The sequence below is a fragment of the Eleutherodactylus coqui genome, chromosome 13 (assembly GCF_035609145.1).
Source record: "Eleutherodactylus coqui strain aEleCoq1 chromosome 13, aEleCoq1.hap1, whole genome shotgun sequence".
Classification (NCBI taxonomy): domain Eukaryota; kingdom Metazoa; phylum Chordata; class Amphibia; order Anura; family Eleutherodactylidae; genus Eleutherodactylus; species Eleutherodactylus coqui.
In genome coordinates, this window is record NC_089849.1 from 79463497 (window position 1) to 79490823 (window position 27327).

The 27327-nt window shown below is 41.0% G+C and overlaps 27 non-coding genes across 27 annotated transcripts; all 27 read left to right on the forward strand.

Moving 5' to 3' along the window:
* The first annotated feature begins 733 nt into the window (after positions 1 to 733).
* On the forward strand, positions 734 to 815 carry TRNAL-AAG (transfer RNA leucine (anticodon AAG)). Its single transcript has one exon. It is a non-coding gene; the product is annotated as a tRNA-Leu (tRNA).
* Positions 816 to 2969: 2154 nt separating this feature from the next.
* Positions 2970 to 3051, forward strand: TRNAL-AAG (transfer RNA leucine (anticodon AAG)). Its single transcript has one exon. It is a non-coding gene; the product is annotated as a tRNA-Leu (tRNA).
* A 1595-nt stretch (positions 3052 to 4646) lies between these two features.
* TRNAL-AAG (transfer RNA leucine (anticodon AAG)) lies at positions 4647 to 4728 on the forward strand. The gene has a single exon. It is a non-coding gene; the product is annotated as a tRNA-Leu (tRNA).
* A 1036-nt stretch (positions 4729 to 5764) lies between these two features.
* On the forward strand, positions 5765 to 5846 carry TRNAL-AAG (transfer RNA leucine (anticodon AAG)). The gene has a single exon. It is a non-coding gene; the product is annotated as a tRNA-Leu (tRNA).
* A 477-nt stretch (positions 5847 to 6323) lies between these two features.
* TRNAL-AAG (transfer RNA leucine (anticodon AAG)) lies at positions 6324 to 6405 on the forward strand. Its single transcript has one exon. It is a non-coding gene; the product is annotated as a tRNA-Leu (tRNA).
* A 477-nt stretch (positions 6406 to 6882) lies between these two features.
* On the forward strand, positions 6883 to 6964 carry TRNAL-AAG (transfer RNA leucine (anticodon AAG)). The gene has a single exon. It is a non-coding gene; the product is annotated as a tRNA-Leu (tRNA).
* Positions 6965 to 8000: 1036 nt separating this feature from the next.
* TRNAL-AAG (transfer RNA leucine (anticodon AAG)) lies at positions 8001 to 8082 on the forward strand. The gene has a single exon. It is a non-coding gene; the product is annotated as a tRNA-Leu (tRNA).
* Positions 8083 to 9118: 1036 nt separating this feature from the next.
* TRNAL-AAG (transfer RNA leucine (anticodon AAG)) lies at positions 9119 to 9200 on the forward strand. Its single transcript has one exon. It is a non-coding gene; the product is annotated as a tRNA-Leu (tRNA).
* Positions 9201 to 10795: 1595 nt separating this feature from the next.
* Positions 10796 to 10877, forward strand: TRNAL-AAG (transfer RNA leucine (anticodon AAG)). The gene has a single exon. It is a non-coding gene; the product is annotated as a tRNA-Leu (tRNA).
* A 1036-nt stretch (positions 10878 to 11913) lies between these two features.
* Positions 11914 to 11995, forward strand: TRNAL-AAG (transfer RNA leucine (anticodon AAG)). The gene has a single exon. It is a non-coding gene; the product is annotated as a tRNA-Leu (tRNA).
* A 477-nt stretch (positions 11996 to 12472) lies between these two features.
* TRNAL-AAG (transfer RNA leucine (anticodon AAG)) lies at positions 12473 to 12554 on the forward strand. Its single transcript has one exon. It is a non-coding gene; the product is annotated as a tRNA-Leu (tRNA).
* A 1036-nt stretch (positions 12555 to 13590) lies between these two features.
* On the forward strand, positions 13591 to 13672 carry TRNAL-AAG (transfer RNA leucine (anticodon AAG)). Its single transcript has one exon. It is a non-coding gene; the product is annotated as a tRNA-Leu (tRNA).
* Positions 13673 to 14149: 477 nt separating this feature from the next.
* Positions 14150 to 14231, forward strand: TRNAL-AAG (transfer RNA leucine (anticodon AAG)). Its single transcript has one exon. It is a non-coding gene; the product is annotated as a tRNA-Leu (tRNA).
* A 477-nt stretch (positions 14232 to 14708) lies between these two features.
* On the forward strand, positions 14709 to 14790 carry TRNAL-AAG (transfer RNA leucine (anticodon AAG)). Its single transcript has one exon. It is a non-coding gene; the product is annotated as a tRNA-Leu (tRNA).
* Positions 14791 to 15267: 477 nt separating this feature from the next.
* TRNAL-AAG (transfer RNA leucine (anticodon AAG)) lies at positions 15268 to 15349 on the forward strand. Its single transcript has one exon. It is a non-coding gene; the product is annotated as a tRNA-Leu (tRNA).
* A 477-nt stretch (positions 15350 to 15826) lies between these two features.
* On the forward strand, positions 15827 to 15908 carry TRNAL-AAG (transfer RNA leucine (anticodon AAG)). The gene has a single exon. It is a non-coding gene; the product is annotated as a tRNA-Leu (tRNA).
* Positions 15909 to 17500: 1592 nt separating this feature from the next.
* TRNAL-AAG (transfer RNA leucine (anticodon AAG)) lies at positions 17501 to 17582 on the forward strand. Its single transcript has one exon. It is a non-coding gene; the product is annotated as a tRNA-Leu (tRNA).
* Positions 17583 to 19177: 1595 nt separating this feature from the next.
* Positions 19178 to 19259, forward strand: TRNAL-AAG (transfer RNA leucine (anticodon AAG)). The gene has a single exon. It is a non-coding gene; the product is annotated as a tRNA-Leu (tRNA).
* Positions 19260 to 20295: 1036 nt separating this feature from the next.
* Positions 20296 to 20377, forward strand: TRNAL-AAG (transfer RNA leucine (anticodon AAG)). Its single transcript has one exon. It is a non-coding gene; the product is annotated as a tRNA-Leu (tRNA).
* Positions 20378 to 20854: 477 nt separating this feature from the next.
* On the forward strand, positions 20855 to 20936 carry TRNAL-AAG (transfer RNA leucine (anticodon AAG)). The gene has a single exon. It is a non-coding gene; the product is annotated as a tRNA-Leu (tRNA).
* Positions 20937 to 21413: 477 nt separating this feature from the next.
* On the forward strand, positions 21414 to 21495 carry TRNAL-AAG (transfer RNA leucine (anticodon AAG)). Its single transcript has one exon. It is a non-coding gene; the product is annotated as a tRNA-Leu (tRNA).
* Positions 21496 to 21972: 477 nt separating this feature from the next.
* TRNAL-AAG (transfer RNA leucine (anticodon AAG)) lies at positions 21973 to 22054 on the forward strand. Its single transcript has one exon. It is a non-coding gene; the product is annotated as a tRNA-Leu (tRNA).
* A 1595-nt stretch (positions 22055 to 23649) lies between these two features.
* Positions 23650 to 23731, forward strand: TRNAL-AAG (transfer RNA leucine (anticodon AAG)). The gene has a single exon. It is a non-coding gene; the product is annotated as a tRNA-Leu (tRNA).
* A 1036-nt stretch (positions 23732 to 24767) lies between these two features.
* TRNAL-AAG (transfer RNA leucine (anticodon AAG)) lies at positions 24768 to 24849 on the forward strand. The gene has a single exon. It is a non-coding gene; the product is annotated as a tRNA-Leu (tRNA).
* A 477-nt stretch (positions 24850 to 25326) lies between these two features.
* On the forward strand, positions 25327 to 25408 carry TRNAL-AAG (transfer RNA leucine (anticodon AAG)). The gene has a single exon. It is a non-coding gene; the product is annotated as a tRNA-Leu (tRNA).
* A 477-nt stretch (positions 25409 to 25885) lies between these two features.
* On the forward strand, positions 25886 to 25967 carry TRNAL-AAG (transfer RNA leucine (anticodon AAG)). Its single transcript has one exon. It is a non-coding gene; the product is annotated as a tRNA-Leu (tRNA).
* Positions 25968 to 26444: 477 nt separating this feature from the next.
* On the forward strand, positions 26445 to 26526 carry TRNAL-AAG (transfer RNA leucine (anticodon AAG)). Its single transcript has one exon. It is a non-coding gene; the product is annotated as a tRNA-Leu (tRNA).
* The last annotated feature ends 801 nt before the right edge of the window (positions 26527 to 27327 follow it).

The following is a 27327-nucleotide window of genomic DNA, read 5'->3' on the forward strand; positions in this document are numbered from 1 at the left end:
TTCTAACTAGAGGAATGCATTTTCAGCCTTCTGCTGCCATCATTAAATATTCAGCTCGAATGCAGCAACAATTCTTCTTTTTAAATCAAATTCTGGAAAAGGATTTCTTGCCAGGAGAAATGTTCTTTATGAAATCTCTTGGACATTTTGATCCAAAATTATCCACTTTTTCATGGTAGCATGGCCGAGCGGTCTAAGGCGCTGGATTAAGGCTCCAGTCTCTTTGGAGGCATGGGTTCGAATCCCACTGCTGCCAGTTTTCAATTTTGAAAGCTCTCAAGTTGCTTTCTGAACATTTTAGTGGTCAGAAGAACTTGCTTTTGATGATGCTCAGAAATGGACTTTTTGGCCTTTTCTGAAACCGAACAAACTCTATAAGAAAAGGCTTTTGATGATATTCCCAAGATGTTATGGCACAGATTAAGCTACCCCGATGCGCTAGCTAAGTAGACATTAGGCGCACTCCACGATCTTGCACTTCAAAGCCTTCAATAGCCTAGAAACATCTGAAAAAGCAGTAGTGCGGTAATACTGTTGAACTCACTTGCGTTTGCTTCCTTTCTAACTGGAGGAATGCATTTTCAGCCTTCTGCTGCCATCATTAAATATTCAGCTCGAATGCAGCAACAATTCTTCTTTTTAAATCAAATTCTGGAAAAGGATTTCTTGCCAGGAGAAATGTTCTTTATGAAATCTCTTGGACATTTTGATCCCAAATTATCCACTCTTTCATGGTAGCATGGCCGAGCGGTCTAAGGCGCTGGATTAAGGCTCCAGTCTCTTTGGAGGCGTGGGTTCGAATCCCACTGCTGCCAGTTTTCAATTTTGAAAGCTCTCAAGTTGCTTTCTGAACATTTTAGTGGTCAGAAGAACTTGCTTTTGATGATGCTCAGAAATGGACTTTTTGGCCTTTTCTGAAACCGAACAAACTCTATAAGAAAAGGCTTTTGATGATATTCCCAAGATGTTATGGCACAGATTAAGCTACCCCGATGCGCTAGCTAAGTAGACATTAGGCGCACTCCACGATCTTGCACTTCAAAGCCTTCAATAGCCTAGAAACATCTGAAAAAGCAGTAGTGCGGTAATACTGTTGAACTCACTTGCGTTTGCTTCCTTTCTAACTAGAGGAATGCATTTTCAGCCTTCTGCTGCCATCATTAAATATTCAGCTCGAATGCAGCAACAATTCTTCTTTTTAAATCAAATTCTGGAAAAGGATTTCTTGCCAGGAGAAATGTTCTTTATGAAATCTCTTGGACATTTTGATCCAAAATTATCCACTTTTTCATGGTAGCATGGCCGAGCGGTCTAAGGCGCTGGATTAAGGCTCCAGTCTCTTTGGAGGCATGGGTTCGAATCCCACTGCTGCCAGTTTTCAATTTTGAAAGCTCTCAAGTTGCTTTCTGAACATTTTAGTGGTCAGAAGAACTTGCTTTTGATGATGCTCAGAAATGGACTTTTTGGCCTTTTCTGAAACCGAACAAACTCTATAAGAAAAGGCTTTTGATGATATTCCCAAGATGTTATGGCACAGATTAAGCTACCCCGATGCGCTAGCTAAGTAGACATTAGGCGCACTCCACGATCTTGCACTTCAAAGCCTTCAATAGCCTAGAAACATCTGAAAAAGCAGTAGTGCGGTAATACTGTTGAACTCACTTGCGTTTGCTTCCTTTCTAACTGGAGGAATGCATTTTCAGCCTTCTGCTGCCATCATTAAATATTCAGCTGGAATGCAGCAACAATTCTTCTTTTTAAATCAAATTCTGGAAAAGGATTTCTTGCCAGGAGAAATGTTCTTTATGAAATCTCTTGGACATTTTGATCCCAAATTACCCACTCTTTCATGGTAGCATGGCCGAGCGGTCTAAGGTGCTGGATTAAGGCTCCAGTTTCTTTGGAGGCGTGGGTTCGAATCGCACTGCTGCCAGTTTTCAATTTTGAAAGCTCTCAAGTTGCTTTCTGAACATTTTAGTGGTCAGAAGAACTTGCTTTTGATGATGCTCAGAAATGGACTTTTTGGCCTTTTCTGAAACCGAACAAACTCTATAAGAAAAGGCTTTTGATGATATTCCCAAGATGTTATGGCACAGATTAAGCTACCCCGATGCGCTAGCTAAGTAGACATTAGGCGCACTCCACGATCTTGCACTTCAAAGCCTTCAATAGCCTAGAAACATCTGAAAAAGCAGTAGTGCGGTAATACTGTTGAACTCACTTGCGTTTGCTTCCTTTCTAACTAGAGGAATGCATTTTCAGCCTTCTGCTGCCATCATTAAATATTCAGCTCGAATGCAGCAACAATTCTTCTTTTTAAATCAAATTCTGGAAAAGGATTTCTTGCCAGGAGAAATGTTCTTTATGAAATCTCTTGGACATTTTGATCCCAAATTATCCACTCTTTCATGGTAGCATGGCCGAGCGGTCTAAGGCGCTGGATTAAGGCTCCAGTCTCTTTGGAGGCGTGGGTTCGAATCGCACTGCTGCCAGTTTTCAATTTTGAAAGCTCTCAAGTTGCTTTCTGAACATTTTAGTGGTCAGAAGAACTTGCTTTTGATGATGCTCAGAAATGGACTTTTTGGCCTTTTCTGAAACCGAACAAACTCTATAAGAAAAGGCTTTTGATGATATTCCCAAGATGTTATGGCACAGATTAAGCTACCCCGATGCGCTAGCTAAGTAGACATTAGGCGCACTCCACGATCTTGCACTTCAAAGCCTTCAATAGCCTAGAAACATCTGAAAAAGCAGTAGTGCGGTAATACTGTTGAACTCACTTGCGTTTGCTTCCTTTCTAACTAGAGGAATGCATTTTCAGCCTTCTGCTGCCATCATTAAATATTCAGCTCGAATGCAGCAACAATTCTTCTTTTTAAATCAAATTCTGGAAAAGGATTTCTTGCCAGGAGAAATGTTCTTTATGAAATCTCTTGGACATTTTGATCCAAAATTATCCACTTTTTCATGGTAGCATGGCCGAGCGGTCTAAGGCGCTGGATTAAGGCTCCAGTCTCTTTGGAGGCGTGGGTTCGAATCCCACTGCTGCCAGTTTTCAATTTTGAAAGCTCTCAAGTTGCTTTCTGAACATTTTAGTGGTCAGAAGAACTTGCTTTTGATGATGCTCAGAAATGGACTTTTTGGCCTTTTCTGAAACAGAACAAACTCTATAAGAAAAGGCTTTTGATGATATTCCCAAGATGTTATGGCACAGATTAAGCTACCCTGATGCGCTAGCTAAGTAGACATTAGGCGCACTCCACGATCTTGCACTTCAAAGCCTTCAATAGCCTAGAAACATCTGAAAAAGCAGTAGTGCGGTAATACTGTTGAACTCACTTGCGTTTGCTTCCTTTCTAACTAGAGGAATGCATTTTCAGCCTTCTGCTGCCATCATTAAATATTCAGCTCGAATGCAGCAACAATTCTTCTTTTTAAATCAAATTCTGGAAAAGGATTTCTTGCCAGGAGAAATGTTCTTTATGAAATCTCTTGGACATTTTGATCCAAAATTATCCACTTTTTCATGGTAGCATGGCCGAGCGGTCTAAGGCGCTGGATTAAGGCTCCAGTCTCTTTGGAGGCATGGGTTCGAATCCCACTGCTGCCAGTTTTCAATTTTGAAAGCTCTCAAGTTGCTTTCTGAACATTTTAGTGGTCAGAAGAACTTGCTTTTGATGATGCTCAGAAATGGACTTTTTGGCCTTTTCTGAAACCGAACAAACTCTATAAGAAAAGGCTTTTGATGATATTCCCAAGATGTTATGGCACAGATTAAGCTACCCCGATGCGCTAGCTAAGTAGACATTAGGCGCACTCCACGATCTTGCACTTCAAAGCCTTCAATAGCCTAGAAACATCTGAAAAAGCAGTAGTGCGGTAATACTGTTGAACTCACTTGCGTTTGCTTCCTTTCTAACTGGAGGAATGCATTTTCAGCCTTCTGCTGCCATCATTAAATATTCAGCTGGAATGCAGCAACAATTCTTCTTTTTAAATCAAATTCTGGAAAAGGATTTCTTGCCAGGAGAAATGTTCTTTATGAAATCTCTTGGACATTTTGATCCCAAATTACCCACTCTTTCATGGTAGCATGGCCGAGCGGTCTAAGGTGCTGGATTAAGGCTCCAGTTTCTTTGGAGGCGTGGGTTCGAATCGCACTGCTGCCAGTTTTCAATTTTGAAAGCTCTCAAGTTGCTTTCTGAACATTTTAGTGGTCAGAAGAACTTGCTTTTGATGATGCTCAGAAATGGACTTTTTGGCCTTTTCTGAAACCGAACAAACTCTATAAGAAAAGGCTTTTGATGATATTCCCAAGATGTTATGGCACAGATTAAGCTACCCCGATGCGCTAGCTAAGTAGACATTAGGCGCACTCCACGATCTTGCACTTCAAAGCCTTCAATAGCCTAGAAACATCTGAAAAAGCAGTAGTGCGGTAATACTGTTGAACTCACTTGCGTTTGCTTCCTTTCTAACTAGAGGAATGCATTTTCAGCCTTCTGCTGCCATCATTAAATATTCAGCTCGAATGCAGCAACAATTCTTCTTTTTAAATCAAATTCTGGAAAAGGATTTCTTGCCAGGAGAAATGTTCTTTATGAAATCTCTTGGACATTTTGATCCAAAATTATCCACTTTTTCATGGTAGCATGGCCGAGCGGTCTAAGGCGCTGGATTAAGGCTCCAGTCTCTTTGGAGGCGTGGGTTCGAATCCCACTGCTGCCAGTTTTCAATTTTGAAAGCTCTCAAGTTGCTTTCTGAACATTTTAGTGGTCAGAAGAACTTGCTTTTGATGATGCTCAGAAATGGACTTTTTGGCCTTTTCTGAAACCGAACAAACTCTATAAGAAAAGGCTTTTGATGATATTCCCAAGATGTTATGGCACAGATTAAGCTACCCCGATGCGCTAGCTAAGTAGACATTAGGCGCACTCCACGATCTTGCACTTCAAAGCCTTCAATAGCCTAGAAACATCTGAAAAAGCAGTAGTGCGGTAATACTGTTGAACTCACTTGCGTTTGCTTCCTTTCTAACTAGAGGAATGCATTTTCAGCCTTCTGCTGCCATCATTAAATATTCAGCTCGAATGCAGCAACAATTCTTCTTTTTAAATCAAATTCTGGAAAAGGATTTCTTGCCAGGAGAAATGTTCTTTATGAAATCTCTTGGACATTTTGATCCAAAATTATCCACTTTTTCATGGTAGCATGGCCGAGCGGTCTAAGGCGCTGGATTAAGGCTCCAGTCTCTTTGGAGGCATGGGTTCGAATCCCACTGCTGCCAGTTTTCAATTTTGAAAGCTCTCAAGTTGCTTTCTGAACATTTTAGTGGTCAGAAGAACTTGCTTTTGATGATGCTCAGAAATGGACTTTTTGGCCTTTTCTGAAACCGAACAAACTCTATAAGAAAAGGCTTTTGATGATATTCCCAAGATGTTATGGCACAGATTAAGCTACCCCGATGCGCTAGCTAAGTAGACATTAGGCGCACTCCACGATCTTGCACTTCAAAGCCTTCAATAGCCTAGAAACATCTGAAAAAGCAGTAGTGCGGTAATACTGTTGAACTCACTTGCGTTTGCTTCCTTTCTAACTGGAGGAATGCATTTTCAGCCTTCTGCTGCCATCATTAAATATTCAGCTGGAATGCAGCAACAATTCTTCTTTTTAAATCAAATTCTGGAAAAGGATTTCTTGCCAGGAGAAATGTTCTTTATGAAATCTCTTGGACATTTTGATCCAAAATTATCCAGTTTTTCATGGTAGCATGGCCGAGCGGTCTAAGGCGCTGGATTAAGGCTCCAGTCTCTTTGGAGGCGTGGGTTCGAATCCCACTGCTGCCAGTTTTCAATTTTGAAAGCTCTCAAGTTGCTTTCTGAACATTTTAGTGGTCAGAAGAACTTGCTTTTGAAGATGCTCAGAAATGGACTTTTTGGCCTTTTCTGAAACCGAACAAACTCTATAAGAAAAGGCTTTTGATGATATTCCCAAGATGTTATGGCACAGATTAAGCTACCCCGATGCGCTAGCTAAGTAGACATTAGGCGCACTCCACGATCTTGCACTTCAAAGCCTTCAATAGCCTAGAAACATCTGAAAAAGCAGTAGTGCGGTAATACTGTTGAACTCACTTGCGTTTGCTTCCTTTCTAACTGGAGGAATGCATTTTCAGCCTTCTGCTGCCATCATTAAATATTCAGCTCGAATGCAGCAACAATTCTTCTTTTTAAATCAAATTCTGGAAAAGGATTTCTTGCCAGGAGAAATGTTCTTTATGAAATCTCTTGGACATTTTGATCCAAAATTATCCACTTTTTCATGGTAGCATGGCCGAGCGGTCTAAGGCGCTGGATTAAGGCTCCAGTCTCTTTGGAGGCGTGGGTTCGAATCCCACTGCTGCCAGTTTTCAATTTTGAAAGCTCTCAAGTTGCTTTCTGAACATTTTAGTGGTCAGAAGAACTTGCTTTTGATGATGCTCAGAAATGGACTTTTTGGCCTTTTCTGAAACCGAACAAACTCTATAAGAAAAGGCTTTTGATGATATTCCCAAGATGTTATGGCACAGATTAAGCTACCCCGATGCGCTAGCTAAGTAGACATTAGGCGCACTCCACGATCTTGCACTTCAAAGCCTTCAATAGCCTAGAAACATCTGAAAAAGCAGTAGTGCGGTAATACTGTTGAACTCACTTGCGTTTGCTTCCTTTCTAACTAGAGGAATGCATTTTCAGCCTTCTGCTGCCATCATTAAATATTCAGCTCGAATGCAGCAACAATTCTTCTTTTTAAATCAAATTCTGGAAAAGGATTTCTTGCCAGGAGAAATGTTCTTTATGAAATCTCTTGGACATTTTGATCCAAAATTATCCACTTTTTCATGGTAGCATGGCCGAGCGGTCTAAGGCGCTGGATTAAGGCTCCAGTCTCTTTGGAGGCGTGGGTTCGAATCCCACTGCTGCCAGTTTTCAATTTTGAAAGCTCTCAAGTTGCTTTCTGAACATTTTAGTGGTCAGAAGAACTTGCTTTTGATGATGCTCAGAAATGGACTTTTTGGCCTTTTCTGAAACCGAACAAACTCTATAAGAAAAGGCTTTTGATGATATTCCCAAGATGTTATGGCACAGATTAAGCTACCCCGATGCGCTAGCTAAGTAGACATTAGGCGCACTCCACGATCTTGCACTTCAAAGCCTTCAATAGCCTAGAAACATCTGAAAAAGCAGTAGTGCGGTAATACTGTTGAACTCACTTGCGTTTGCTTCCTTTCTAACTGGAGGAATGCATTTTCAGCCTTCTGCTGCCATCATTAAATATTCAGCTCGAATGCAGCAACAATTCTTCTTTTTAAATCAAATTCTGGAAAAGGATTTCTTGCCAGGAGAAATGTTCTTTATGAAATCTCTTGGACATTTTGATCCCAAATTACCCACTCTTTCATGGTAGCATGGCCGAGCGGTCTAAGGCGCTGGATTAAGGCTCCAGTCTCTTTGGAGGCGTGGGTTCGAATACCACTGCTGCCAGTTTTCAATTTTGAAAGCTCTCAAGTTGCTTTCTGAACATTTTAGTGGTCAGAAGAACTTGCTTTTGATGATGCTCAGAAATTGACTTTTTGGCCTTTTCTGAAACCGAACAAACTCTATAAGAAAAGGCTTTTGATGATATTCCCAAGATGTTATGGCACAGATTAAGCTACCCCGATGCGCTAGCTAAGTAGACATTAGGCGCACTCCACGTTCTTGCACTTCAAAGCCTTCAATAGCCTAGAAACATCTGAAAAAGCAGTAGTGCGGTAATACTGTTGAACTCACTTGCGTTTGCTTCCTTTCTAACTGGAGGAATGCATTTTCAGCCTTCTGCTGCCATCATTAAATATTCAGCTGGAATGCAGCAACAATTCTTCTTTTTAAATCAAATTCTGGAAAAGGATTTCTTGCCAGGAGAAATGTTCTTTATGAAATCTCTTGGACATTTTGATCCCAAATTACCCACTCTTTCATGGTAGCATGGCCGAGCGGTCTAAGGCGCTGGATTAAGGCTCCAGTCTCTTTGGAGGCGTGGGTTCGAATCCCACTGCTGCCAGTTTTCAATTTTGAAAGCTCTCAAGTTGCTTTCTGAATATTTTAGTGGTCAGAAGAACTTGCTTTTGATGATGCTCAGAAATGGACTTTTTGGCCTTTTCTGAAACAGAACAAACTCTATAAGAAAAGGCTTTTGATGATATTCCCAAGATGTTATGGCACAGATTAAGCTACCCCGATGCGCTAGCTAAGTAGACATTAGGCGCACTCCACGATCTTGCACTTCAAAGCCTTCAATAGCCTAGAAACATCTGAAAAAGCAGTAGTGCGGTAATACTGTTGAACTCACTTGCGTTTGCTTCCTTTCTAACTGGAGGAATGCATTTTCAGCCTTCTGCTGCCATCATTAAATATTCAGCTCGAATGCAGCAACAATTCTTCTTTTTAAATCACATTCTGGAAAAGGATTTCTTGCCAGGAGAAATGTTCTTTATGAAATCTCTTGGACATTTTGATCCAAAATTATCCACTTTTTCATGGTAGCATGGCCGAGCGGTCTAAGGCGCTGGATTAAGGCTCCAGTCTCTTTGGAGGCGTGGGTTTGAATCCCACTGCTGCTAGTTTTCAATTTTGAAAGCTCTCAAGTTGCTTTCTGAACATTTTAGTGGTCAGAAGAACTTGCTTTTGATGATGCTCAGAAATGGACTTTTTGGCCTTTTCTGAAACCGAACAAACTCTATAAGAAAAGGCTTTTGATGATATTCCCAAGATGTTATGGCACAGATTAAGCTACCCTGATGCGCTAGCTAAGTAGACATTAGGCGCACTCCACGATCTTGCACTTCAAAGCCTTCAATAGCCTAGAAACATCTGAAAAAGCAGTAGTGCGGTAATACTGTTGAACTCACTTGCGTTTGCTTCCTTTCTAACTGGAGGAATGCATTTTCAGCCTTCTGCTGCCATCATTAAATATTCAGCTTGAATGCAGCAACAATTCTTCTTTTTAAATCAAATTCTGGAAAAGGATTTCTTGCCAGGAGAAATGTTCTTTATGAAATCTCTTGGATATTTTGATCCCAAATTATCCACTCTTTCATGGTAGCATGGCCGAGCGGTCTAAGGCGCTGGATTAAGGCTCCAGTCTCTTTGGAGGCGTGGGTTCGAATCCCACTGCTGCCAGTTTTCAATTTTGAAAGCTCTCAAGTTGCTTTCTGAACATTTTAGTGGTCAGAAGAACTTGCTTTTGATGATGCTCAGAAATGGACTTTTTGGCCTTTTCTGAAACCGAACAAACTCTATAAGAAAAGGCTTTTGATAATATTCCCAAGATGTTATGGCACAGATTAAGCTACCCTGATGCGCTAGCTAAGTAGACATTAGGCGCACTCCACGATCTTGCACTTCAAAGCCTTCAATAGCCTAGAAACATCTGAAAAAGCAGTAGTGCGGTAATACTGTTGAACTCACTTGCGTTTGCTTCCTTTCTAACTGGAGGAATGCATTTTCAGCCTTCTGCTGCCATCATTAAATATTCAGCTCGAATGCAGCAATAATTCTTCTTTTTCAATCACATTCTGGAAAAGGATTTCTTGCCAGGAGAAATGTTCTTTATGAAATCTCTTGGACATTTTGATCCAAAATTATCCACTTTTTCATGGTAGCATGGCCGAGCGGTCTAAGGCGCTGGATTAAGGCTGCAGTCTCTTTGGAGGCGTGGGTTCGAATCCCACTGCTGCCAGTTTTCAATTTTGAAAGCTCTCAAGTTGCTTTCTGAACATTTTAGTGGTCAGAAGAACTTGCTTTTGATGATGCTCAGAAATTGACTTTTTGGCCTTTTCTGAAACAGAACAAACTCTATAAGAAAAGGCTTTTGATGATATTCCCAAGATGTTATGGCACAGATTAAGCTACCCGGATGCGCTAGCTAAGTAGACATTAGGCGCACTCCACGATCTTGCACTTCAAAGCCTTCAATAGCCTAGAAACATCTGAAAAAGCAGTAGTGCGGTAATACTGTTGAACTCACTTGCGTTTGCTTCCTTTCTAACTGGAGGAATGCATTTTCAGCCTTCTGCTGCCATCATTAAATATTCAGCTCGAATGCAGCAACAATTCTTCTTTTTAAATCACATTCTGGAAAAGGATTTCTTGCCAGGAGAAATGTTCTTTATGAAATCTCTTGGACATTTTGATCCAAAATTATCCACTTTTTCATGGTAGCATGGCCGAGCGGTCTAAGGCGCTGGATTAAGGCTCCAGTCTCTTTGGAGGCGTGGGTTCGAATCCCACTGCTGCTAGTTTTCAATTTTGAAAGCTCTCAAGTTGCTTTCTGAACATTTTAGTGGTCAGAAGAACTTGCTTTTGATGATGCTCAGAAATGGACTTTTTGGCCTTTTCTGAAACCGAACAAACTCTATAAGAATAGGCTTTTGATGATATTCCCAAGATGTTATGGCACAGATTAAGCTACCCCGATGCGCTAGCTAAGTAGACATTAGGCGCACTCCACGATCTTGCACTTCAAAGCCTTCAATAGCCTAGAAACATCTGAAAAAGCAGTAGTGCGGTAATACTGTTGAACTCACTTGCGTTTGCTTCCTTTCTAACTGGAGGAATGCATTTTCAGCCTTCTGCTGCCATCATTAAATATTCAGCTCGAATGCAGCAACAATTCTTCTTTTTAAATCAAATTCTGGAAAAGGATTTCTTGCCAGGAGAAATGTTCTTTATGAAATCTCTTGGACATTTTGATCCCAAATTATCCACTCTTTCATGGTAGCATGGCCGAGCGGTCTAAGGCGCTGGATTAAGGCTCCAGTCTCTTTGGAGGCGTGGGTTCGAATCCCACTGCTGCCAGTTTTCAATTTTGAAAGCTCTCAAGTTGCTTTCTGAACATTTTAGTGGTCAGAAGAACTTGCTTTTGATGATGCTCAGAAATGGACTTTTTGGCCTTTTCTGAAACAGAACAAACTCTATAAGAAAAGGCTTTTGATGATATTCCCAAGATGTTATGGCACAGATTAAGCTACCCTGATGCGCTAGCTAAGTAGACATTAGGCGCACTCCACGATCTTGCACTTCAAAGCCTTCAATAGCCTAGAAACATCTGAAAAAGCAGTAGTGCGGTAATACTGTTGAACTCACTTGCGTTTGCTTCCTTTCTAACTAGAGGAATGCATTTTCAGCCTTCTGCTGCCATCATTAAATATTCAGCTCGAATGCAGCAACAATTCTTCTTTTTAAATCAAATTCTGGAAAAGGATTTCTTGCCAGGAGAAATGTTCTTTATGAAATCTCTTGGACATTTTGATCCAAAATTATCCACTTTTTCATGGTAGCATGGCCGAGCGGTCTAAGGCGCTGGATTAAGGCTCCAGTCTCTTTGGAGGTGTGGGTTCGAATCCCACTGCTGCCAGTTTTCAATTTTGAAAGCTCTCAAGTTGCTTTCTGAACATTTTAGTGGTCAGAAGAACTTGCTTTTGATGATGCTCAGAAATGGACTTTTTGGCCTTTTCTGAAACCGAACAAACTCTATAAGAAAAGGCTTTTGATGATATTCCCAAGATGTTATGGCACAGATTAAGCTACCCCGATGCGCTAGCTAAGTAGACATTAGGCGCACTCCACGATCTTGCACTTCAAAGCCTTCAATAGCCTAGAAACATCTGAAAAAGCAGTAGTGCGGTAATACTGTTGAACTCACTTGCGTTTGCTTCCTTTCTAACTGGAGGAATGCATTTTCAGCCTTCTGCTGCCATCATTAAATATTCAGCTCGAATGCAGCAACAATTCTTCTTTTTAAATCAAATTCTGGAAAAGGATTTCTTGCCAGGAGAAATGTTCTTTATGAAATCTCTTGGACATTTTGATCCAAAATTATCCACTTTTTCATGGTAGCATGGCCGAGCGGTCTAAGGCGCTGGATTAAGGCTCCAGTCTCTTTGGAGGCGTGGGTTCGAATCCCACTGCTGCCAGTTTTCAATTTTGAAAGCTCTCAAGTTGCTTTCTGAACATTTTAGTGGTCAGAAGAACTTGCTTTTGATGATGCTCAGAAATGGACTTTTTGGCCTTTTCTGAAACCGAACAAACTCTATAAGAAAAGGCTTTTGATGATATTCCCAAGATGTTATGGCACAGATTAAGCTACCCCGATGCGCTAGCTAAGTAGACATTAGGCGCACTCCACGATCTTGCACTTCAAAGCCTTCAATAGCCTAGAAACATCTGAAAAAGCAGTAGTGCGGTAATACTGTTGAACTCACTTGCGTTTGCTTCCTTTCTAACTGGAGGAATGCATTTTCAGCCTTCTGCTGCCATCATTAAATATTCAGCTCGAATGCAGCAACAATTCTTCTTTTTAAATCAAATTCTGGAAAAGGATTTCTTGCCAGGAGAAATGTTCTTTATGAAATCTCTTGGACATTTTGATCCCAAATTATCCACTCTTTCATGGTAGCATGGCCGAGCGGTCTAAGGCGCTGGATTAAGGCTCCAGTCTCTTTGGAGGCGTGGGTTCGAATCCCACTGCTGCCAGTTTTCAATTTTGAAAGCTCTCAAGTTGCTTTCTGAACATTTTAGTGGTCAGAAGAACTTGCTTTTGATGATGCTCAGAAATGGACTTTTTGGCCTTTTCTGAAACAGAACAAACTCTATAAGAAAAGGCTTTTGATGATATTCCCAAGATGTTATGGCACAGATTAAGCTACCCTGATGCGCTAGCTAAGTAGACATTAGGCGCACTCCACGATCTTGCACTTCAAAGCCTTCAATAGCCTAGAAACATCTGAAAAAGCAGTAGTGCGGTAATACTGTTGAACTCACTTGCGTTTGCTTCATTTCTAACTAGAGGAATGCATTTTCAGCCTTCTGCTGCCATCATTAAATATTCAGCTCGAATGCAGCAACAATTCTTCTTTTTAAATCAAATTCTGGAAAAGGATTTCTTGCCAGGAGAAATGTTCTTTATGAAATCTCTTGGACATTTTGATCCAAAATTATCCACTTTTTCATGGTAGCATGGCCGAGCGGTCTAAGGCGCTGGATTAAGGCTCCAGTCTCTTTGGAGGCATGGGTTCGAAACCCACTGCTGCCAGTTTTCAATTTTGAAAGCTCTCAAGTTGCTTTCTGAACATTTTAGTGGTCAGAAGAACTTGCTTTTGATGATGCTCAGAAATGGACTTTTTGGCCTTTTCTGAAACCGAACAAACTCTATAAGAAAAGGCTTTTGATGATATTCCCAAGATGTTATGGCACAGATTAAGCTACCCCGATGCGCTAGCTAAGTAGACATTAGGCGCACTCCACGATCTTGCACTTCAAAGCCTTCAATAGCCTAGAAACATCTGAAAAAGCAGTAGTGCGGTAATACTGTTGAACTCACTTGCGTTTGCTTCCTTTCTAACTGGAGGAATGCATTTTCAGCCTTCTGCTGCCATCATTAAATATTCAGCTGGAATGCAGCAACAATTCTTCTTTTTAAATCAAATTCTGGAAAAGGATTTCTTGCCAGGAGAAATGTTCTTTATGAAATCTCTTGGACATTTTGATCCCAAATTACCCACTCTTTCATGGTAGCATGGCCGAGCGGTCTAAGGCGCTGGATTAAGGCTCCAGTCTCTTTGGAGGCGTGGGTTCGAATCCCACTGCTGCCAGTTTTCAATTTTGAAAGCTCTCAAGTTGCTTTCTGAACATTTTAGTGGTCAGAAGAACTTGCTTTTGATGATGCTCAGAAATGGACTTTTTGGCCTTTTCTGAAACCGAACAAACTCTATAAGAAAAGGCTTTTGATGATATTCCCAAGATGTTATGGCACAGATTAAGCTACCCCGATGCGCTAGCTAAGTAGACATTAGGCGCACTCCACGATCTTGCACTTCAAAGCCTTCAATAGCCTAGAAACATCTGAAAAAGCAGTAGTGCGGTAATACTGTTGAACTCACTTGCGTTTGCTTCCTTTCTAACTAGAGGAATGTATTTTCAGCCTTCTGCTGCCATCATTAAATATTCAGCTCGAATGCAGCAACAATTCTTCTTTTTAAATCAAATTCTGGAAAAGGATTTCTTGCCAGGAGAAATGTTCTTTATGAAATCTCTTGGACATTTTGATCCAAAATTATCCACTTTTTCATGGTAGCATGGCCGAGCGGTCTAAGGCGCTGGATTAAGGCTCCAGTCTCTTTGGAGGCGTGGGTTCGAATCCCACTGCTGCCAGTTTTCAATTTTGAAAGCTCTCAAGTTGCTTTCTGAACATTTTAGTGGTCAGAAGAACTTGCTTTTGATGATGCTCAGAAATGGACTTTTTGGCCTTTTCTGAAACCGAACAAACTCTATAAGAAAAGGCTTTTGATGATATTCCCAAGATGTTATGGCACAGATTAAGCTACCCCGATGCGCTAGCTAAGTAGACATTAGGCGCACTCCACGATCTTGCACTTCAAAGCCTTCAATAGCCTAGAAACATTTGAAAAAGCAGTAGTGCGGTAATACTGTTGAACTCACTTGCGTTTGCTTCCTTTCTAACTGGAGGAATGCATTTTCAGCCTTCTGCTGCCATCATTAAATATTCAGCTCGAATGCAGCAACAATTCTTCTTTTTAAATCAAATTCTGGAAAAGGATTTCTTGCCAGGAGAAATGTTCTTTATGAAATCTCTTGGACATTTTGATCCCAAATTACCCACTCTTTCATGGTAGCATGGCCGAGCGGTCTAAGGCGCTGGATTAAGGCTCCAGTCTCTTTGGAGGCGTGGGTTCGAATCCCACTGCTGCCAGTTTTCAATTTTGAAAGCTCTCAAGTTGCTTTCTGAACATTTTAGTGGTCAGAAGAACTTGCTTTTGATGATGCTCAGAAATTGACTTTTTGGCCTTTTCTGAAACCGAACAAACTCTATAAGAAAAGGCTTTTGATGATATTCCCAAGATGTTATGGCACAGATTAAGCTACCCCGATGCGCTAGCTAAGTAGACATTAGGCGCACTCCACGATCTTGCACTTCAAAGCCTTCAATAGCCTAGAAACATCTCAAAAAGCAGTAGTGCGGTAATACTGTTGAACTCACTTGCGTTTGCTTCCTTTCTAACTGGAGGAATGCATTTTCAGCCTTCTGCTGCCATCATTAAATATTCAGCTCGAATGCAGCAACAATTCTTCTTTTTAAATCAAATTCTGGAAAAGGATTTCTTGCCAGGAGAAATGTTCTTTATGAAATCTCTTGGACATTTTGATCCCAAATTACCCACTCTTTCATGGTAGCATGGCCGAGCGGTCTAAGGCGCTGGATTAAGGCTCCAGTCTCTTTGGAGGCGTGGGTTCGAATCCCACTGCTGCCAGTTTTCAATTTTGAAAGCTCTCAAGTTGCTTTCTGAATATTTTAGTGGTCAGAAGAACTTGCTTTTGATGATGCTCAGAAATGGACTTTTTGGCCTTTTCTGAAACCGAACAAACTCTATAAGAAAAGGCTTTTGATGATATTCCCAAGATGTTATGGCACAGATTAAGCTACCCCGATGCGCTAGCTAAGTAGACATTAGGCGCACTCCACGATCTTGCACTTCAAAGCCTTCAATAGCCTAGAAACATCTGAAAAAGCAGTAGTGCGGTAATACTGTTGAACTCACTTGCGTTTGCTTCCTTTCTAACTGGAGGAATGCATTTTCAGCCTTCTGCTGCCATCATTAAATATTCAGCTCGAATGCAGCAACAATTCTTCTTTTTAAATCAAATTCTGGAAAAGGATTTCTTGCCAGGAGAAATGTTCTTTATGAAATCTCTTGGACATTTTGATCCCAAATTACCCACTCTTTCATGGTAGCATGGCCGAGCGGTCTAAGGCGCTGGATTAAGGCTCCAGTCTCTTTGGAGGCGTGGGTTCGAATCCCACTGCTGCCAGTTTTCAATTTTGAAAGCTCTCAAGTTGCTTTCTGAATATTTTAGTGGTCAGAAGAACTTGCTTTTGATGATGCTCAGAAATGGACTTTTTGGCCTTTTCTGAAACCGAACAAACTCTATAAGAAAAGGCTTTTGATGATATTCCCAAGATGTTATGGCACAGATTAAGCTACCCCGATGCGCTAGCTAAGTAGACATTAGGCGCACTCCACGATCTTGCACTTCAAAGCCTTCAATAGCCTAGAAACATCTGAAAAAGCAGTAGTGCGGTAATACTGTTGAACTCACTTGCGTTTGCTTCCTTTCTAACTGGAGGAATGCATTTTCAGCCTTCTGCTGCCATCATTAAATATTCAGCTCGAATGCAGCAACAATTCTTCTTTTTAAATCACATTCTGGAAAAGGATTTCTTGCCAGGAGAAATGTTCTTTATGAAATCTCTTGGACATTTTGATCCAAAATTATCCACTTTTTCATGGTAGCATGGCCGAGCGGTCTAAGGCGCTGGATTAAGGCTCCAGTCTCTTTGGAGGCGTGGGTTCGAATCCCACTGCTGCTAGTTCTCAATTTTGAAAGCTCTCAAGTTGCTTTCTGAACATTTTAGTGGTCAGAAGAACTTGCTTTTGATGATGCTCAGAAATGGACTTTTTGGCCTTTTCTGAAACCGAACAAACTCTATAAGAAAAGGCTTTTGATAATATTCCCAAGATGTTATGGCACAGATTAAGCTACCCCGATGCGCTAGCTAAGTAGACATTAGGCGCACTCCACGATCTTGCACTTCAAAGCCTTCAATAGCCTAGAAACATCTGAAAAAGCAGTAGTGCGGTAATACTGTTGAACTCACTTGCGTTTGCTTCCTTTCTAACTGGAGGAATGCATTTTCAGCCTTCTGCTGCCATCATTAAATATTCAGCTCGAATGCAGCAACAATTCTTCTTTTTAAATCACATTCTGGAAAAGGATTTCTTGCCAGGAGAAATGTTCTTTATGAAATCTCTTGGACATTTTGATCCAAAATTATCCACTTTTTCATGGTAGCATGGCCGAGCGGTCTAAGGCGCTGGATTAAGGCTCCAGTCTCTTTGGAGGCGTGGGTTCGAATCCCGCTGCTAGTTTTCAATTTTGAAAGCTCTCAAGTTGCTTTCTGAACATTTTAGTGGTCAGAAGAACTTGCTTTTGATGATGCTCAGAAATGGACTTTTTGGCCTTTTCTGAAACCGAACAAACTCTATAAGAAAAGGCTTTTGATGATATTCCCAAGATGTTATGGCACAGATTAAGCTACCCCGATGCGCTAGCTAAGTAGACATTAGGCGCACTCCACGATCTTGCACTTCAAAGCCTTCAATAGCCTAGAAACATCTGAAAAAGCAGTAGTGCGGTAATACTGTTGAACTCACTTGCGTTTGCTTCCTTTCTAACTGGAGGAATGCATTTTCAGCCTTCTGCTGCCATCATTAAATATTCAGCTTGAATGCAGCAACAATTCTTCTTTTTAAATCAAATTCTGGAAAAGGATTTCTTGCCAGGAGAAATGTTCTTTATGAAATCTCTTGGATATTTTGATCCCAAATTATCCACTCTTTCATGGTAGCATGGCCGAGCGGTCTAAGGCGCTGGATTAAGGCTCCAGTCTCTTTGGAGGCGTGGGTTCGAATCCCACTGCTGCCAGTTTTCAATTTTGAAAGCTCTCAAGTTGCTTTCTGAACATTTTAGTGGTCAGAAGAACTTGCTTTTGATGATGCTCAGAAATTGACTTTTTGGCCTTTTCTGAAACCGAACAAACTCTATAAGAAAAGGCTTTTGATAATATTCCCAAGATGTTATGGCACAGATTAAGCTACCCTGATGCGCTAGCTAAGTAGACATTAGGCGCACTCCACGATCTTGCACTTCAAAGCCTTCAATAGCCTAGAAACATCTGAAAAAGCAGTAGTGCGGTAATACTGTTGAACTCACTTGCGTTTGCTTCCTTTCTAACTGGAGGAATGCATTTTCAGCCTTCTGCTGCCATCATTAAATATTCAGCTCGAATGCAGCAATAATTCTTCTTTTTCAATCACATTCTGGAAAAGGATTTCTTGCCAGGAGAAATGTTCTTTATGAAATCTCTTGGACATTTTGATCCAAAATTATCCACTTTTTCATGGTAGCATGGCCGAGCGGTCTAAGGCGCTGGATTAAGGCTGCAGTCTCTTTGGAGGCGTGGGTTCGAATCCCACTGCTGCCAGTTTTCAATTTTGAAAGCTCTCAAGTTGCTTTCTGAACATTTTAGTGGTCAGAAGAACTTGCTTTTGATGATGCTCAGAAATGGACTTTTTGGCCTTTTCTGAAACAGAACAAACTCTATAAGAAAAGGCTTTTGATGATATTCCCAAGATGTTATGGCACAGATTAAGCTACCCTGATGCGCTAGCTAAGTAGACATTAGGCGCACTCCACGATCTTGCACTTCAAAGCCTTCAATAGCCTAGAAACATCTGAAAAAGCAGTAGTGCGGTAATACTGTTGAACTCACTTGCGTTTGCTTCCTTTCTAACTAGAGGAATGCATTTTCAGCCTTCTGCTGCCATCATTAAATATTCAGCTCGAATGCAGCAACAATTCTTCTTTTTAAATCAAATTCTGGAAAAGGATTTCTTGCCAGGAGAAATGTTCTTTATGAAATCTCTTGGACATTTTGATCCAAAATTATCCACTTTTTCATGGTAGCATGGCCGAGCGGTCAAAGGCGCTGGATTAAGGCTCCAGTCTCTTTGGAGGCATGGGTTCGAAACCCACTGCTGCCAGTTTTCAATTTTGAAAGCTCTCAAGTTGCTTTCTGAACATTTTAGTGGTCAGAAGAACTTGCTTTTGATGATGCTCAGAAATGGACTTTTTGGCCTTTTCTGAAACCGAACAAACTGTATAAGAAAAGGCTTTTGATGATATTCCCAAGATGTTATGGCACAGATTAAGCTACCCTGATGCGCTAGCTAAGTAGACATTAGGCGCACTCCACGATCTTGCACTTCAAAGCCTTCAATAGCCTAGAAACATCTGAAAAAGCAGTAGTGCGGTAATACTGTTGAACTCACTTGCGTTTGCTTCCTTTCTAACTGGAGGAATGCATTTTCAGCCTTCTGCTGCCATCATTAAATATTCAGCTCGAATGCAGCAACAATTCTTCTTTTTAAATCAAATTCTGGAAAAGGATTTCTTGCCAGGAGAAATGTTCTTTATGAAATCTCTTGGACATTTTGATCCAAAATTATCCACTTTTTCATGGTAGCATGGCCGAGCGGTCTAAGGCGCTGGATTAAGGCTCCAGTCTCTTTAGAGGCGTGGGTTCGAATCCCACTGCTGCCAGTTTTCAATTTTGAAAGCTCTCAAGTTGCTTTCTGAACATTTTAGTGGTCAGAAGAACTTGCTTTTGATGATGCTCAGAAATGGACTTTTTGGCCTTTTCTGAAACCGAACAAACTCTATAAGAAAAGGCTTTTGATGATATTCCCAAGATGTTATGGCACAGATTAAGCTACCCCGATGCGCTAGCTAAGTAGACATTAGGCGCACTCCACGATCTTGCACTTCAAAGCCTTCAATAGCCTAGAAACATCTGAAAAAGCAGTAGTGCGGTAATACTGTTGAACTCACTTGCGTTTGCTTCCTTTCTAACTGGAGGAATGCATTTTCAGCCTTCTGCTACCATCATTAAATATTCAGCTCGAATGCAGCAACAATTCTTCTTTTTAAATCAAATTCTGGAAAAGGATTTCTTGCCAGGAGAAATGTTCTTTATGAAATCTCTTGGACATTTTGATCCAAAATTATCCACTTTTTCATGGTAGCATGGCCGAGCGGTCTAAGGCGACGGATTAAGGCTCCAGTCTCTTTGGAGGCGTGGGTTCGAATCCCACTGCTGCCAGTTTTCAATTTTGAAAGCTCTCAAGTTGCTTTCTGAACATTTTAGTGGTCAGAAGAACTTGCTTTTGATGATGCTCAGAAATGGACTTTTTGGCCTTTTCTGAAACCGAACAAACTGTATAAGAAAAGGCTTTTGATGATATTCCCAAGATGTTATGGCACAGATTAAGCTACCCTGATGCGCTAGCTAAGTAGACATTAGGCGCACTCCACGATCTTGCACTTCAAAGCCTTCAATAGCCTAGAAACATCTGAAAAAGCAGTAGTGCGGTAATACTGTTGAACTCACTTGCGTTTGCTTCCTTTCTAACTGGAGGAATGCATTTTCAGCCTTCTGCTGCCATCATTAAATATTCAGCTCGAATGCAGCAACAATTCTTCTTTTTAAATCAAATTCTGGAAAAGGATTTCTTGCCAGGAGAAATGTTCTTTATGAAATCTCTTGGACATTTTGATCCAAAATTATCCACTTTTTCATGGTAGCATGGCCGAGCGGTCTAAGGCGCTGGATTAAGGCTCCAGTCTCTTTGGAGGCGTGGGTTCGAATCCCACTGCTGCCAGTTTTCAATTTTGAAAGCTCTCAAGTTGCTTTCTGAACATTTTAGTGGTCAGAAGAACTTGCTTTTGATGATGCTCAGAAATGGACTTTTTGGCCTTTTCTGAAACCGAACAAACTGTATAAGAAAAGGCTTTTGATGATATTCCCAAGATGTTATGGCACAGATTAAGCTACCCTGATGCGCTAGCTAAGTAGACATTAGGCGCACTCCACGATCTTGCACTTCAAAGCCTTCAATAGCCTAGAAACATCTGAAAAAGCAGTAGTGCGGTAATACTGTTGAACTCACTTGCGTTTGCTTCCTTTCTAACTGGAGGAATGCATTTTCAGCCTTCTGCTACCATCATTAAATATTCAGCTCGAATGCAGCAACAATTCTTCTTTTTAAATCAAATTCTGGAAAAGGATTTCTTGCCAGGAGAAATGTTCTTTATGAAATCTCTTGGACATTTTGATCCAAAATTATCCACTTTTTCATGGTAGCATGGCCGAGCGGTCTAAGGCGCTGGATTAAGGCTCCAGTCTCTTTGGAGGCGTGGGTTCGAATCCCACTGCTGCCAGTTTTCAATTTTGAAAGCTCTCAAGTTGCTTTCTGAACATTTTAGTGGTCAGAAGAACTTGCTTTTGATGATGCTCAGAAATGGACTTTTTGGCCTTTTCTGAAACCGAACAAACTGTATAAGAAAAGGCTTTTGATGATATTCCCAAGATGTTATGGCACAGATTAAGCTACCCTGATGCGCTAGCTAAGTAGACATTAGGCGCACTCCACGATCTTGCACTTCAAAGCCTTCAATAGCCTAGAAACATCTGAAAAAGCAGTAGTGCGGTAATACTGTTGAACTCATGTGCGTTTGCTTCCTTTCTAACTGGAGGAATGCATTTTCAGCCTTCTGCTGCCATCATTAAATATTCAGCTCGAATGCAGCAACAATTCTTCTTTTTAAATCAAATTCTGGAAAAGGATTTCTTGCCAAGAGAAATGTTCGTTATGAAATCTCTTGGACATTTTGATCCAAAATTATCCAGTTTTTCATGGTAGCATGGCCGAGCGGTCTAAGGCGCTGGATTAAGGCTCCAGTCTCTTTGGAGGCGTGGGTTCGAATCCCACTGCTGCCAGTTTTCAATTTTGAAAGCTCTCAAGTTGCTTTCTGAACATTTTAGTGGTCAGAAGAACTTGCTTTTGATGATGCTCAGAAATGGACTTTTTGGCCTTTTCTGAAACCGAACAAACTGTATAAGAAAAGGCTTTTGATGATATTCCCAAGATGTTATGGCACAGATTAAGCTACCCTGATGCGCTAGCTAAGTAGACATTAGGCGCACTCCACGATCTTGCACTTCAAAGCCTTCAATAGCCTAGAAACATCTGAAAAAGCAGTAGTGCGGTAATACTGTTGAACTCACTTGCGTTTGCTTCCTTTCTAACTGGAGGAATGCATTTTCAGCCTTCTGCTACCATCATTAAATATTCAGCTCGAATGCAGCAACAATTCTTCTTTTTAAATCAAATTCTGGAAAAGGATTTCTTGCCAGGAGAAATGTTTTTTATGAAATCTCTTGGACATTTTGATCCAAAATTATCCAGTTTTTCATGGTAGCATGGCCGAGCGGTCTAAGGCGCTGGATTAAGGCTCCAGTCTCTTTGGAGGCGTGGGTTCGAATCCCACTGCTGCCAGTTTTCAATTTTGAAAGCTCTCAAGTTGCTTTCTGAACATTTTAGTGGTCAGAAGAACTTGCTTTTGATGATGCTCAGAAATGGACTTTTTGGCCTTTTCTGAAACCGGACAAACTCTATAAGAAAAGGCTTTTGATGATATTCCCAAGATGTTATGGCACAGATTAAGCTACCCTGATGCGCTAGCTAAGTAGACATTAGGCGCACTCCACGATCTTGCACTTCAAAGCCTTCAATAGCCTAGAAACATCTGAAAAAGCAGTAGTGCGGTAATACTGTTGAACTCATGTGCGTTTGCTTCCTTTCTAACTGGAGGAATGCATTTTCAGCCTTCTGCTGCCATCATTAAATATTCAGCTCAAATGCAGCAACAATTCTTCTTTTTAAATCAAATTCTGGAAAAGGATTTCTTGCCAAGAGAAATGTTCGTTATGAAATCTCTTGGACATTTTGATCCCAAATTATCCACTTTTTCATGGTAGCATGGCCGAGCGGTCTAAGGCGCTGGATTAAGGCTCCAGTCTCTTTGGAGGCGTGGGTTCGAATCCCACTGCTGTCAGTTTTCAATCTTGAAAGCTCTCAAGTTGCTTTCTGAACATTTTAGTGGTCAGAAGAACTTGCTTTTGATGATGCTCAGAAATGGACTTTTTGGCCTTTTCTGAAACCGGACAAACTCTATAAGAAAAGGCTTTTGATGATATTCCCAAGATGTTATGGCACAGATTAAGCTACCCTGATGCGCTAGCTAAGTAGACATTAGGCGCACTCCACGATCTTGCACTTCAAAGCCTTCAATAGCCTAGAAACATCTGAAAAAGCAGTAGTGCGGTAATACTGTTGAACTCATGTGCGTTTGCTTCCTTTCTAACTGGAGGAATGCATTTTCAGCCTTCTGCTGCCATCATTAAATATTCAGCTCGAATGCAGCAACAATTCTTCTTTTTAAATCAAATTCTGGAAAAGGATTTCTTGCCAGGAGAAATGTTCTTTATGAAATCTCTTGGACATTTTGATCCCAAATTATCTACTTATTCATGGTAGCATGGCCGAGCGGTCTAACGCGTTGGATTAAGGCTCCAGTCTCTTTGGAGGCGTGGGTTCGAATCTCACTGCTGCCAGTTTTCAATTTTGAAAGCTCTCAAGTTGCTTTCTGAACATTTTAGTGGTCAGAAGAACTTGCTTTTGATGATGCTCAGAAATGGACTTTTTGGCCTTTTCTGAAACCGAACAAACTCTATAAGAAAAGGCTTTTGATGATATTCCCAAGATGTTATGGCACAGATTAAGCTACCCTGATGCGCTAGCTAAGTAGACATTAGGCGCACTCCACGATCTTGCACTTCAAAGCCTTCAATAGCCTAGAAACATCTGAAAAAGCAGTAGTGCGGTAATACTGTTGAACTCACTTGCGTTTGCTTCCTTTCTAACTGGAGGAATGCATTTTCAGCCTTCTGCTGCCATCATTAAATATTCAGCTCGAATGCAGCAACAATTCTTCTTTTTAAATCAAATTCTGGAAAAGGATTTCTTGCCAGGAGAAATGTTCTTTATGAAATCTCTTGGACATTTTGATCCAAAATTATCCACTTTTTCATGGTAGCATGGCCGAGCGGTCTAAGGCGCTGGATTAAGGCTCCAGTCTCTTTGGAGGCGTGGGTTCGAATCCCACTGCTGCCAGTTTTCAATTTTGAAAGCTCTCAAGTTGCTTTCTGAACATTTTAGTGGTCAGAAGAACTTGCTTTTGATGATGCTCAGAAATGGACTTTTTGGCCTTTTCTGAAACCGAACAAACTGTATAAGAAAAGGCTTTTGATGATATTCCCAAGATGTTATGGCACAGATTAAGCTACCCTGATGCGCTAGCTAAGTAGACATTAGGCGCACTCCACGATCTTGCACTTCAAAGCCTTCAATAGCCTAGAAACATCTGAAAAAGCAGTAGTGCGGTAATACTGTTGAACTCATGTGCGTTTGCTTCCTTTCTAACTGGAGGAATGCATTTTCAGCCTTCTGCTGCCATCATTAAATATTCAGCTCGAATGCAGCAACAATTCTTCTTTTTAAATCAAATTCTGGAAAAGGATTTCTTGCCAAGAGAAATGTTCGTTATGAAATCTCTTGGACATTTTGATCCAAAATTATCCACTTTTTCATGGTAGCATGGCCGAGCGGTCTAAGGCGACGGATTAAGGCTCCAGTCTCTTTGGAGGCGTGGGTTCGAATCCCACTGCTGCCAGTTTTCAATTTTGAAAGCTCTCAAGTTGCTTTCTGAACATTTTAGTGGTCAGAAGAACTTGCTTTTGATGATGCTCAGAAATGGACTTTTTGGCCTTTTCTGAAACCGAACAAACTGTATAAGAAAAGGCTTTTGATGATATTCCCAAGATGTTATGGCACAGATTAAGCTACCCTGATGCGCTAGCTAAGTAGACATTAGGCGCACTCCACGATCTTGCACTTCAAAGCCTTCAATAGCCTAGAAACATCTGAAAAAGCAGTAGTGCGGTAATACTGTTGAACTCACTTGCGTTTGCTTCCTTTCTAACTGGAGGAATGCATTTTCAGCCTTCTGCTGCCATCATTAAATATTCAGCTCGAATGCAGCAACAATTCTTCTTTTTAAATCAAATTCTGGAAAAGGATTTCTTGCCAGGAGAAATGTTCTTTATGAAATCTCTTGGACATTTTGATCCAAAATTATCCACTTTTTCATGGTAGCATGGCCGAGCGGTCTAAGGCGCTGGATTAAGGCTCCAGTCTCTTTGGAGGCGTGGGTTCGAATCCCACTGCTGCCAGTTTTCAATTTTGAAAGCTCTCAAGTTGCTTTCTGAACATTTTAGTGGTCAGAAGAACTTGCTTTTGATGATGCTCAGAAATGGACTTTTTGGCCTTTTCTGAAACCGAACAAACTGTATAAGAAAAGGCTTTTGATGATATTCCCAAGATGTTATGGCACAGATTAAGCTACCCTGATGCGCTAGCTAAGTAGACATTAGGCGCACTCCACGATCTTGCACTTCAAAGCCTTCAATAGCCTAGAAACATCTGAAAAAGCAGTAGTGCGGTAATACTGTTGAACTCACTTGCGTTTGCTTCCTTTCTAACTGGAGGAATGCATTTTCAGCCTTCTGCTACCATCATTAAATATTCAGCTCGAATGCAGCAACAATTCTTCTTTTTAAATCAAATTCTGGAAAAGGATTTCTTGCCAGGAGAAATGTTCTTTATGAAATCTCTTGGACATTTTGATCCAAAATTATCCACTTTTTCATGGTAGCATGGCCGAGCGGTCTAAGGCGCTGGATTAAGGCTCCAGTCTCTTTGGAGGCGTGGGTTCGAATCCCACTGCTGCCAGTTTTCAATTTTGAAAGCTCTCAAGTTGCTTTCTGAACATTTTAGTGGTCAGAAGAACTTGCTTTTGATGATGCTCAGAAATGGACTTTTTGGCCTTTTCTGAAACCGAACAAACTGTATAAGAAAAGGCTTTTGATGATATTCCCAAGATGTTATGGCACAGATTAAGCTACCCTGATGCGCTAGCTAAGTAGACATTAGGCGCACTCCACGATCTTGCACTTCAAAGCCTTCAATAGCCTAGAAACATCTGAAAAAGCAGTAGTGCGGTAATACTGTTGAACTCATGTGCGTTTGCTTCCTTTCTAACTGGAGGAATGCATTTTCAGCCTTCTGCTGCCATCATTAAATATTCAGCTCGAATGCAGCAACAATTCTTCTTTTTAAATCAAATTCTGGAAAAGGATTTCTTGCCAAGAGAAATGTTCGTTATGAAATCTCTTGGACATTTTGATCCAAAATTATCCAGTTTTTCATGGTAGCATGGCCGAGCGGTCTAAGGCGCTGGATTAAGGCTCCAGTCTCTTTGGAGGCGTGGGTTCGAATCCCACTGCTGCCAGTTTTCAATTTTGAAAGCTCTCAAGTTGCTTTCTGAACATTTTAGTGGTCAGAAGAACTTGCTTTTGATGATGCTCAGAAATGGACTTTTTGGCCTTTTCTGAAACCGAACAAACTGTATAAGAAAAGGCTTTTGATGATATTCCCAAGATGTTATGGCACAGATTAAGCTACCCTGATGCGCTAGCTAAGTAGACATTAGGCGCACTCCACGATCTTGCACTTCAAAGCCTTCAATAGCCTAGAAACATCTGAAAAAGCAGTAGTGCGGTAATACTGTTGAACTCACTTGCGTTTGCTTCCTTTCTAACTGGAGGAATGCATTTTCAGCCTTCTGCTACCATCATTAAATATTCAGCTCGAATGCAGCAACAATTCTTCTTTTTAAATCAAATTCTGGAAAAGGATTTCTTGCCAGGAGAAATGTTTTTTATGAAATCTCTTGGACATTTTGATCCAAAATTATCCAGTTTTTCATGGTAGCATGGCCGAGCGGTCTAAGGCGCTGGATTAAGGCTCCAGTCTCTTTGGAGGCGTGGGTTCGAATCCCACTGCTGCCAGTTTTCAATTTTGAAAGCTCTCAAGTTGCTTTCTGAACATTTTAGTGGTCAGAAGAACTTGCTTTTGATGATGCTCAGAAATGGACTTTTTGGCCTTTTCTGAAACCGGACAAACTCTATAAGAAAAGGCTTTTGATGATATTCCCAAGATGTTATGGCACAGATTAAGCTACCCTGATGCGCTAGCTAAGTAGACATTAGGCGCACTCCACGATCTTGCACTTCAAAGCCTTCAATAGCCTAGAAACATCTGAAAAAGCAGTAGTGCGGTAATACTGTTGAACTCATGTGCGTTTGCTTCCTTTCTAACTGGAGGAATGCATTTTCAGCCTTCTGCTGCCATCATTAAATATTCAGCTCAAATGCAGCAACAATTCTTCTTTTTAAATCAAATTCTGGAAAAGGATTTCTTGCCAAGAGAAATGTTCGTTATGAAATCTCTTGGACATTTTGATCCCAAATTATCCACTTTTTCATGGTAGCATGGCCGAGCGGTCTAAGGCGCTGGATTAAGGCTCCAGTCTCTTTGGAGGCGTGGGTTCGAATCCCACTGCTGTCAGTTTTCAATCTTGAAAGCTCTCAAGTTGCTTTCTGAACATTTTAGTGGTCAGAAGAACTTGCTTTTGATGATGCTCAGAAATGGACTTTTTGGCCTTTTCTGAAACCGGACAAACTCTATAAGAAAAGGCTTTTGATGATATTCCCAAGATGTTATGGCACAGATTAAGCTACCCTGATGCGCTAGCTAAGTAGACATTAGGCGCACTCCACGATCTTGCACTTCAAAGCCTTCAATAGCCT